This window comes from Helianthus annuus, chromosome 14, assembly GCF_002127325.2.
Source record: "Helianthus annuus cultivar XRQ/B chromosome 14, HanXRQr2.0-SUNRISE, whole genome shotgun sequence".
Lineage (NCBI taxonomy): Eukaryota > Viridiplantae > Streptophyta > Magnoliopsida > Asterales > Asteraceae > Helianthus > Helianthus annuus.
The window spans coordinates 103,854,264-103,866,330 of record NC_035446.2 but is presented as its reverse complement, the minus strand read 5'-3'; positions in this window follow the sequence as shown (position 1 = coordinate 103,866,330).

Here is a 12,067-nt window from a genome sequence, read left to right as displayed (position 1 = left end):
TCCTGTTAGTGATCAACTGACTGCATCAGAGACGCTGGAGCTGATGTCTTCTCCTCAGAGGTCTTCTGGGACACGCACGGTGACTGTTGATCAACAGCCGCCTGCAACTCCCGCCTCAGGTACACATGTCCGACCCCCTCTCGTTATTGCTGGTCCTACAGGTGCTCCTGGTCAGGCTGGTCAGTCCGGCTCCTCAGGACCTGAGCCTTCACGGCCGACTCTGGCAGAAACTTTGTCGGTATTTTCTGAAGCTGACAAGATTCAATTCCTGATTGAACAAGTCAGTGAATTGGGTTCGATAGTCGGTCGGCATACAAAAACAATTGAAGAGTATCGCGCTCAGCGAAAACTGGACGTGGTGGCACACAACACGCTGTGTTCAATTGTTAACGCTCAGAATATCAAGATTAAGGAACAGGCCGAGGAAATTGAAAGGTTAAAGGAAGCGAACAGGGCTCGAGACAGGGAGGTTGAAATAATGAAAAGACATAGTACTGTGTTGGAGAATGAGGCTAAAGCACTAAGGCAGAAGCATGAAGAGCTGTCAGAGCGCTATAAAAATCGCGATGATCGATTAATAGAAGGCTTCAAGCCTGTTCAAGCAAACTTTAAGAAGTTGGAATACAAAGTAGGTACACTGTGGAATGAAAGATGCAATGCATTAGGCATTGTACCCTCAAGGCGTGAGGATGACAAGGATGATGATGCAGCAAATCCGGATCAACCAGCTGCCTCAGGTTCCGGTGCAACTGCATCCGGGGCTGCAGGTGGGTCTGGTACATCTCAAGATGCTCCTACTGCTCCTTCCACAGCTACTACTGGCCCATCTGAGCAGACAGAAACTCTGGGAACTTCAACAGGGCTTGAGCATGTTAGTCTGGAAGCAGAAATGTTTGCAGATCTCCCTGAATCCTCAGGTGTTCTTCAGTATCATCCAGTCACGGGTGAACTGTTAGAAGAGGGAGAACATGTTACCGAAATGTCTGATGAACAGGTACTGGCTCTGACGGAATTGGATGAGGTTGCCGTGAGCATGATTGATGCTACTCCGCTGGTTCAGGACCAAACCGATTTCTCTACAATTGATGAAATCTTCATCGGTTCAGATCCTGAACGTCCTGTCTATGTTGGGCAAGATAATACAGAGGTTAACGCTCTTGATGATGAGCATGTGGCAGAAAAGACAGCAGAATTTGCCAATCTTTCTCCCGATTCTCCGACAGCTCAAGAAAACCGTGAGAAAACAGTGAATGAATGGCGAGCGGATTTCCTAGCTAGGAATCCTCCTCCGCTCGCTCCGTTAGATCAGGTTAATTACATGAGTCTGGAGAAGAATAAAGCTCGGGGTTGCATTATTAGATGGGTGTTTGTTAAGGAACTTCACTGCATGGTCGTGAAACGAGAAAATGGTCTTCAGTATTTCAGAACTCTTCTCAGTATTCTCTCACTTCCGTACTATGATGTTGCAGTGTTAGCTCAACTAGATGTTATCAATCGAGATGAAGAAAAGATGGTGGATCTGTTTGCAAAGAAGATCAGATTGCAAAGAAGAAGGGGTTGGAAGGATCCGTTATACAAGCCTCAATTTCCTAGATACGAGCAGATAAGTGATGAAGAAGATACCTTTGCTGAAAATGAAGACTGACTTTCTAGGAAACTTTCATTGCTGGGTCTACGATGCGGATACTGGAGAAGCCGTGATCCTATTCAGAGATAGTCAAGAGAACTTTAGAATAATAGATCCGATGTGGATTACTAACATGTCCAGATCGGATATTATTGTTCTGAAGGATCATGAGATAAACGACTTGGTTCGGGATCGGGAACAGGCAATGAAGTTTCAAAAGATGGCCTTGTACTGCTTCAATCTCCTGGTCAACGCAGGAAGTGCATGGTCATCGCATCATTTGACAGTGGAAAGGACGTCCGAGACTTAAAGACACGAAGACCGAGACAAAGCTACAGCCAAGGGGGAGTTTGTTGGTGCACTTGTGTCTGTACTTTGTCTGTATTTTGTAATGTTATAAACGATGTCTTTTGTTAGTCTTGTTTACGTCTTGTGTTTGATTTGTATATGTGTTTGACTGTATGTTTGACCAAGTCAACCATCCTCCTGGTTTGACTTGGCCAAACAGTCAACACTTAGTGTGTAAGTTTACTTGTGTTCGAAGGATGTCATCGAAGGATGGTTTGTATCCTTCGATGACCTCGAAGGATAACCTTCGAAGGAAACATATGGACCTCGAAGGATATATCATCCTTCGAGGTATGTATGGATCCTTCGGAGTGTTTGTGGTCGATAGATGATCCTTCGACAGTCTTTCTGATCCTTCGACACATGTTATCTGTTATGGGTATATATATCCCATGTTGGTTTCACTTCACAGTCAGTCTTTCAAGTGTTGTTGATAGTGCATGTGAGTGAACCAAGGGTCTTGTAGAGAGCATTTCATTTGGTCAAGGGCTGTAACTGTGTCCACTGAAATACAAGAGAAAACTTTGATATATTGCGTGTCTACTCTTTCTCTTTGTAACTTGTGCTTTCATCTAAACTATCGGTTTGCATTCTAGCTTGGATTCCGCACTTGCTAGAGTGTTAAACATAACAAGGATAAGGTTTAACCTCAACCTCCGAGGGACCTACAAGAGCTCAGAGGAAAACAAGAGGAAACGTGAGGACGACACCTCACGAAGATCGGAAAAACGACACCGAGGGAACAACGACCGCAGGAAAGGGTCGGGATCTCGGAGAGATTGGCAACCATCAGGGGATAAGCCCAGATGCAAGACCTGCAAGAGACATCATTTTGGGAAATGTCGTTTGGAATCGAAATCGCAGTCTCCCGTGAGGCCCTGTGGAATCTGCAAATCTGCAGATCATACAACTCTGAAGTGCAAGGGTCTGAAAGATGCAACATGTTACGGTTGCAACGAAAAGGGGCACATCAAGTCTAATTGCCCAAAGAATACTAAGAAAGCTGAGGATGGAAAGAAGACAAATGCGAGAGTCTTCAGAATGGACGCCAAGGAAGCAGTTCTAGATGACAACGTCATTACAGGTACTATTCTTGTAAACGATGTTTTTGCTAGAGTCCTATTTGATTCAGGAGCAGATAAGTCATTTGTAGATGATAAGTTCTGTAAATTGTTAAACCTACCTGTTAAAACCTTAAGTGTGAAGTATGAGGTGGAATTAGCCGATGGAACCATAGAAACCGCCTCGACTGTTCTAGATGGATGTGTTATATCCATTAGGAATCATTCTTTCCCGTTATCCTTGCTTCCCTTTAAGCTAGCCGGATTTGATATAGTGATAGGCATGGATTGGTTATCGCATAACCAAGCCCAGATTCTGTGCAACAGAAAGCAAGTGGTAGTTAAGACTCCGTCCGGTGAGTCACTTACTATCCAGGGAGATACCCAGCATGGATTGCCTGAGCAAGTGTCCATGCTCAAGGCATCCAGATGCCTGCAGAAGGGATGTGTCATTTATATGGCACAAGTTACTATTGATGAGCCAAAGCCGAAGATCGAAGATATCCCGGTTATCTCAGAATACCCTGAAGTATTCCCTGAAGAACTACCCGGTTTGCCACCGGATAGGCAAGTGGAGTTTCGAATAGACATCATTCCAGGTGCAGCGCCTGTAGCGAGAGCACCATATAGGTTGGCACCAACGGAGATGAAGGAGTTGAGGACGCAGTTGGATGATCTGTTAGCTAAAGGTTTTATTAGGCCTAGCTCGTCTCCTTGGGGAGCGCCAATCTTGTTCGTTAAAAAGAAGGATGGATCGATGCGTCTGTGCATCGATTACCGTGAGCTTAACAAGGTCACTATCAAGAATAGGTATCCATTACCCAGGATCGACGATCTGTTCGATCAGTTGCAAGGAGCAAGCTATTTCTCAAAGATTGACCTGAGGTCAGGTTATCATCAATTGAAGGTCAAGGATGAAGATGTGCACAAGACAGCGTTTAGGACTCGATATGGACATTACGAGTTCCTAGTGATGCCATTTGGGCTCACTAACGCACCAGCCGCATTCATGGATCTCATGAATCGCGTCTGCAAGCCTTATCTAGATAAATTCGTCATCGTCTTTATTGACGACATCCTTATCTACTCGAAGAGCCAAGCTGACCATGAGAAACACCTTCGTTGTATTCTCAAACTTCTGCATCAGGAGAAACTTTATGCCAAATTTACGAAGTGTGAATTTTGGCTTCGAGAAGTCCAATTCCTTGGACATGTCGTAAGTGAGCGAGGTATCCAAGTAGATCCCGCTAAAGTAGAAGCAGTCATGAATTGGCAGGAGCCAAAGACTCCTACTGAGATTCGCAGTTTCCTCGGATTAGCAGGATACTATAGGCGATTCATCGAGAACTTTTCAAGAATTGCTGCGCCCCTAACTTCGTTGACTCGTAAGAAGATTAAGTTTGAATGGGGCCCTAAGCAGCAGGAATCCTTCGACATTTTGAAGAAGAAGTTGAGCAATGCGCCCGTGTTGACATTGCCCGATGGTATTGAAGAATTTGTGGTGTATTGTGATGCGTCACATACTGGTATGGGCTGTGTACTCATGCAAAGAGGCAAAGTCATTGCCTACGCTTCTCGTCAGTTAAAGGTGCACGAGAAGAACTACACCACCCACGATTTGGAACTGGGTGCTGTTGTGTTTGCTTTGAAGCTATGGAGAAATTACTTGTACGGAACCAAGTGTATAATTTATTCGGATCACAAGAGTCTTCAACACTTGTTCAATCAGAAGGAATTGAACATGCGACAAAGGCGATGGATGGAAACTCTAAATGATTATGACTGTGAGATAAGATACCATCCAGGCAAGGCAAATGTGGTTGCCGATGCCTTGAGCAGAAAGGAAAGAGTAAAACCGATCAGAATCAATGCCAAGCGCATTGAAATAAGGAATAATTTGAATGAAAGGGTGTTAGCTGCACAGAAGGAAGCTGTGCTGGAAGCTAACTATCCTGACGAGAAGTTAGGAGTAACTGAGGAGCAGTTATCCTACGACAAAGATGGAATGCTACGACTAAACGGACGAATATGGGTTCCAGTTTATGGAGGACTTCGGGATGTTATCCTCCAGGAAGCCCACAGCTCTAAATATTCCGTTCACCCTGGAGCTGATAAGATGTACCAGGATCTAAAAGCAAACTACTGGTGGATTGGTTTGAAAAAGTCAGTAGCTGAGCATGTAGCCAAATGTTTGACTTGTGCGCAAGTCAAAGCTGAGCATCAGAAGCCGTCAGGTTTGCTTCAGCAACCTGAAATTCCCAAGTGGAAATGGGAAAATGAAGACTGACTTTCTAGGAAACTTTCGTTGCTGGGTCTACGATGCGGATACTGGAGAAGCCGTGATCCTATTCAGAGATAGTCAAGAGAACTTTAGAATAATAGATCCGATGTGGATTACTAACATGTCCAGATCGGATATTATTGTTCTGAAGGATCATGAGATAAACGACTTGGTTCGGGATCGGGAACAGGCAATGAAGTTTCAAAAGATGGCCTTGTACTGCTTCAATCTCCTGGTCAACGCAGGAAGTGCATGGTCATCGCATCATTTGACAGTGGAAAGGACGTCCGAGACTTAAAGACACGAAGACCGAGACAAAGCTACAGCCAAGGGGGAGTTTGTTGGTGCACTTGTGTCTGTACTTTGTCTGTATTTTGTAATGTTATAAACGATGTCTTTTGTTAGTCTTGTTTACGTCTTGTGTTTGATTTGTATATATGTTTGACTGTATGTTTGACCAAGTCAACCATCCTCCTGGTTTGACTTGGCCAAACAGTCAACACTTAGTGTGTAAGTTTACTTGTGTTCGAAGGATGTCATCGAAGGATGGTTTGTATCCTTCGATGACCTCGAAGGATAACCTTCGAAGGAAACATATGGACCTCGAAGGATATATCATCCTTCGAGGTATGTATGGATCCTTCGGAGTGTTTGTGGTCGATAGATGATCCTTCGACAGTCTTTCTGATCCTTCGACACATGTTATCTGTTATGGGTATATATATCCCATGTTGGTTTCACTTCACAGTCAGTATTTAGCATATTTTCATATAATAATTGTAAGTATAAGATTTTGATCTCAGATTTCCAGTTTTGACATTTTTAGCCCTTGTGAAATTACTAAAATACCCCTACGGTGCATAGTTTAATTTTAAATGATAAGTTTTGTATACGGGTCATACCCTACTGTTATAACATGTCAAATTAAGTATATTTACTGTATAAATCAGACCCGTAACTCAGATTTCCAAATTGACTCTTTTATAATCTTTTAAATGACCAAAATGCCCTTCTAAGGCATAAATTGAGTTTAAAATTATTCGGGGCATAATAGAACATAACTTACTGATATTATATCATGTTTAAAGCATATTATCTCAGGGAACTTGCATATGACTCATTTGGCTACCCGTAACGCCCTTTTAGCGTTCGGTTCGGTTTATGCAACTAGTTTGCATAAATTGACCGAAACGGGTCAAACGTTATCATTTTTATCTCAAAATCCAGAATGTATTTAGTATACCCATATTATACAAGTATTCAAACTTGTCGGGTCTAAATCACATTCTATCCGGTCTTTCGCTTAATCGTGCGCTTGTACCGTATCGTCCTTAAAACTAACCGGTCTAAGCTAAAGCTTAAATAAAGACCCGTTAGGAATCTAATAGGTTATTATAAACCTTTGTTCCAGAATAGGAGGCCCAGTAAAAGCTACCTACACTTACCAATTGTGTTTCATACTTACTCAGGTAAATACATTTTGACTTATTTTCCCTATACGGGCTTGGGGTAAGGTATATAAAATACCGCTTGGTCCGGCATCGAATCATTTAATCGTATAGTGGTTAAATCCAATGAGATGACCCTGTTTTGAATGTGTTTTATTACTTGAAGCCTTTGGGGGGGTTAATGACCGTGTCCCGGATATCCTTGGCATTATCTTACGAGATGGCCACGACCAGAGCACGGGGTGTAGGCGTACATCCGTCGTGTATAACTCTATATTGTGGTGTGTCTATTAATCTTTAACCCGGACAGAAGATCCCGGGCTACTGAACGCGGAGTAACATGTAAATCCATTACAAGTTTATCTTGCATAATTATCCCAAGTTATAAAATATTTTATGCCATGTGCATTTAAATCAATTTTCAATCATTTTCAAAATGAGTCAGTTAATTTGTATTTACCAGTGTAAACTGACGTATTTTTCCCAAAAGGTTAAGTGCAGGTACTATACGTACTAGGCTGGCTGTTTCCTAAAGAGCGTCCACAATAGTCTCGCAAGCTCGGACGACAATAAACTGTTGAACAATTTATCTTATTTTATTTGATCCGCCTGTGGATTCGTTTCAACCACTTGTGATATTTATTATTGCATTTTTTAAAGTTGAAATGTATCTATTTCTGCTTCCGATGTGCATTATTATATTGTGTTGTTTGTCTATGACGATGCCAACTACGTCACCATACCCCACACCGGGCCCACCGGTGACACGTGAAGTTCGGGGTGTCACATTCGGGTGTTAGGGTAACTGAAGCTTCAAAAGAAAAAGTCGTTGAAGATCTGCTAAACGACACAGTCAATGAAGAAAGTGGGGAAGCTGAGAGAAAGGGGGAGTCTAGTAAGACTCAGATTGTAGAACATCATGAACCATTGTTCTTATGTCTAGATGTGTATAGGGAGATGTTAAAAGATGTAAATCCCGAGAATCCAATTGATCTTGAAGCTGATCTGGAATCTTTTGATACCAATAAACAGAAAGATTACAAGTATAACTATGTTGAGGATGCCGATCAGTATGATAGGGTTGAAGTAGAGGATGGTTCGGATAATGAAGATGTTCCTGAAGACACTTCAAAACTTCCGACATTAATGGAATTCTTTGCTGCTGAAAACAGAGATGAGTTGCGTCAGAAAGTGACTGAAGCGGTGAATGATAATGTGTTCGAGTGTTTGAGAAAAGAAGCTGAACAAGAGAGCCAGTCAAATGTTGAAAAAGAAGGTCAATCGAGTGTTGAAGAGATTGATCGTTCTAAATGGTTCAAAGACTCTCATGAAAGAAAGTTCAAAAGGCCGTTGAAATACTTCCAGCGAGATCGAAATGTGTCGCTTGGCGATATTATCAGTTGGGGTTTTCTTCCGCAAGTCAATGCCTATGCAGTTCGAAGAGAATATGGTGTCCAATACTTTAAACGTTTATATCACATTATGTCATTACCATGGTGGGATGTCGATGAGTTATCTCAGGTGAGAACGTTGGAGTATCAGGTGAGACAGAATGATAAGGCGATGTGGGGATATATTAAGTACGAGAATCTGAGAGGATATTTGAAATGGAAGCCTCATCGTCCAAGAAGTATTCAAAGAGTAGATCCAGTGACAGGTGTGACAGAAACTATTCTGAATGTAAAGCCTCCAAGAACCATGACAACAATTCCTATGCCAGAAATGGAGCAAGAGTTTTATAAAGGGTTCATTGATTGGGTTTACAGCTGTTTGACAACTGAAGCAATCATAACGTACAGAGCTGGTGGTGAGCTGAGATATATTCGTGTCTATGATCCGATGTGGCTGGTGAATTGTTCGGCAAAAGACATCGAATGCTTGTTTATTCACAAGATTCGTTATAAAGCAGAAGATAAAGATCAAGGTCAACAGTTCCAACGTGTTGTATCACTGTGCTTTCAAAAAGGAATCAATTCCGAAAGGAAGTGGAAATCGTCATGGTGGGAGTTAGATGAAAAGATGAAGAAGAAAGCAAAACGTGAACGTGAACGTGAAAATCGTAGGATGGAAGAAAAAAGAGGAAAGTTTATGAAGAAACAACAGGAAGAAGAGAAGGCAGAGAAGCGAAAGCATGAAAAGATAAGAATTGCTTTGAGCAGGAAGCCTAAAGGGCGTGAAGAACAGTACAAAGCTGCTATCTGAAGACCAACTTTCAAGACAAAGACTGCGGCTTCATCCAAGGGGGAGTTTGTTGGTGCATAATGTCTAAAGCCTGCGTCTTTGTAAAGTTAGATTAACGTATATGGTCTAGATAGGTTATTTTGTATAAGTTCAGGGGTTGAAAGTGTAATTATATGAAAGTTATGATGCTGGACCGCTTTTGTGACATATGTCCACAAAAGCGAACCAGGCTGGATCGCTCATGTGGACATGTCACATGAGCGGTTCACAAATCCTATAAATACCCCTGAAGTTGTTTTCATTTGTAACGTTGTCTTGTACTCTACGTCGAACTGCTGACCGTGTGGCAATCGTTATCAAGTGAAGAAAAAGTGTTTAAAGTGTGAATTCATCTGTTTCTACTCCTTTCTGTTACGTTTATCTTTGTATCATGCTGAAAATGTGCTTCCGCCACATTTTCAGTAAGCACTAGCTCTGATTGACTCATTCGTGTGGTCAAAACTGATCCTACACAGTAGGAATCTCCTGTTATACTCTTGACATTCACTGGACCAAACAAATCCATGTGAAGTCGTTCCAACGGTCTTGAAACTGAATTAACTTGCTTTGTAGGGTGTGACTTTTTCTTCTGTTTGCCTTTGACACAACTTATGCACTCCCCTTCCAGATGAAAACCTTTGACATGCACTCCTGTGACCAAATCATTATGCACCAAGTGATTCATTTTCCTTAAGTGAATATGCCCCATCTTTCGGTGCCATAACCTTGATTCTTTCTCCGTTGCTCTGGACACAAAACAATGAGCCTGACCCGTGGTTGTAGTGGCAACGCTCATGTCCAACACTTACAGATCGTTGACTCTTGGTGCCCTCATGATAATCCACTCTTCAGGTATCACAAATCCCGGTTTCAAGATCAAACATTCTTTGTCGGTGAAATGAGTAGTATACATCCTGTCACAAATCTGGGAGATACTCAGCAGGTTGTTCTCCAACTCAGCGATGTAGTTAACTCTCTCAAACGTTATAACGCCATTTGACAACGTTCCTTCACCTATGATCCTTCCTCCTTGATTACCCGCAAAACCCACATAACCACCATTAATGTTATTCACATCATACAGCAATGCGGTCTTCCCTGTCATATGCCTTGACGCTCCACTATCCATTATCCACCTGGATACAAGTTTTGGAAGATCCTGCACATAACAAATCATTACTTAAACAACTTTAAGAAAGATGCCGATTCATGCTTCGCAATCCAGGAAGCTCCGACAATTCAAACTGTTTAGTCAAACATGGTGTCCACCCAGGCTTCATCAGCCTTAGGTGTAACTTTGACTCTCGCAATTTGAATTTTGAAATTTTCAGCCTTGAGAGGTGGAAAATTTGCATCATAATCAACCGTAATTGATTCGTCAGCCTTTATCACCTCAGAAGTTGAAACTTTCTTCTCGACTTTTGATTCAATTTTAGGTTTCCACACCTGTTGAGTTAATACAACTCGTTTGTAAACTGTGTCATTTTTAGTTACCAACTTCTTTACAGGTTCATTTATCACTTTGATGTTATCAAATTTAACATTCTTCTTCTCAACAAACATCGGTGTTTTACCCTTCACATCAACCTTCTTTTGTTGAACTTTCACAGCTTCAGTCTTAGGCTTCACATAAGTACACTTTCGTGCAATATGACCAACCTTTTCACATCTAAAACAAGTACGAGTATCGGCTACCCGACTCGTGCCTTCAGACTGAGCCTGCGAAGCTTTCTTCTCAAAAAATTCTTTGTTCGATTTTGAAAAAATTTCTTTTTCTTCATCAGCAAGTGAACTTGAACTGTTCACAAACTTTTTCTTTTCGACAAACCTCTTGTTTGGAACATTCTTTTTCTGATACGATTTACCCCCCTGATAACCACCCGACCAATTATTTCTGTTGTTATTGTAAAAACGTGGTGGATAACCAGTTTTCTTGTTATAAACCCTGTCTTTCTTTCGACTCAGATTGTTCACAGCTGACAACTCGACTTCAACAAGTTTGAAAACATTTGTCAATTTGTTCAAGTTTACATTCTCTATCGGAAACTCTGAATCCGAAAACAACTTATCCGAACCCATCATCTTGTACATGGCAAGGTTTGATTCTTCATCTAAGTTATTCTTGGACTTTTGTTTCGGAATGTATTTATCCAAGAAACACCCATCCTCCTCAGAAGTGTCACAATCCGGTTTAAGCACTTTGTCAACCACACTTTTCACCACATCATTTTGGACACCCTCGTCATTGGAAGACGTGAACGTGACATCAATGTTCTCAGGAAGTTTAACATCACTTTCTTCCTCAATTTCCACCAAACTAGACTGCTTTTTCGTGTAATTGTGTAAGATTGGCGGTGGAACTTTGTGAAACCCTACACCCGTTCCATCAGAAAACACATCCTCACCAGCTTTGTTTTTCCCTATAGGTTTGGGAACAATATGCTGCAAAACAAAGCTTGCTGAGCTATAGCTGTTTAACTTCAACTGAATTCTTTCATTTTCAATTTCAGCTTCTTGAACTTTAAGTTTCAGTTTAGCAATTTCATCTAGTTGATTGTTAATTGATTCTTCTTTTATTCTTACCACAGCTCTTAGATGTTCATTTTCTTTAAACGTTTTGCCATTACGATCATCACTATCTTTCAGAATAGTTTTAAGTTTTTCAAACTTTTCTGAAATCTGACGGTGTTCTAGAATTAACTTTTCATTTTCACACTTTATTTTCTCACGTTCAGTTTTATCAAGTTCAATTTGAGCCGTTAATTCTTTGATCCGTTCGGTTGAAGCTTTTACAGTCTTGTCACGACCTAGAATCTGATCCTCAACACTTTTAACTTTTGTTGTCAGATTCTTGATTTTCTCATTATTAAGATATGTGACAGTGCTACAAAAATTGCATTGTTTGGTGCAATTTTTGCAGTCAGCATTTCCATCAATCTTGTTACCTGACGCATTTGTTGACAACTTTGACTGACCTGGCCCTTTGACTCAGTCACAGAATTAGAATCTACCTCAAGTGCTTTCGCAGCCAGCACTTTGTCAGCCATCTTTTCCAGGTTATCTGCCGTCAACTCCTGCGTAG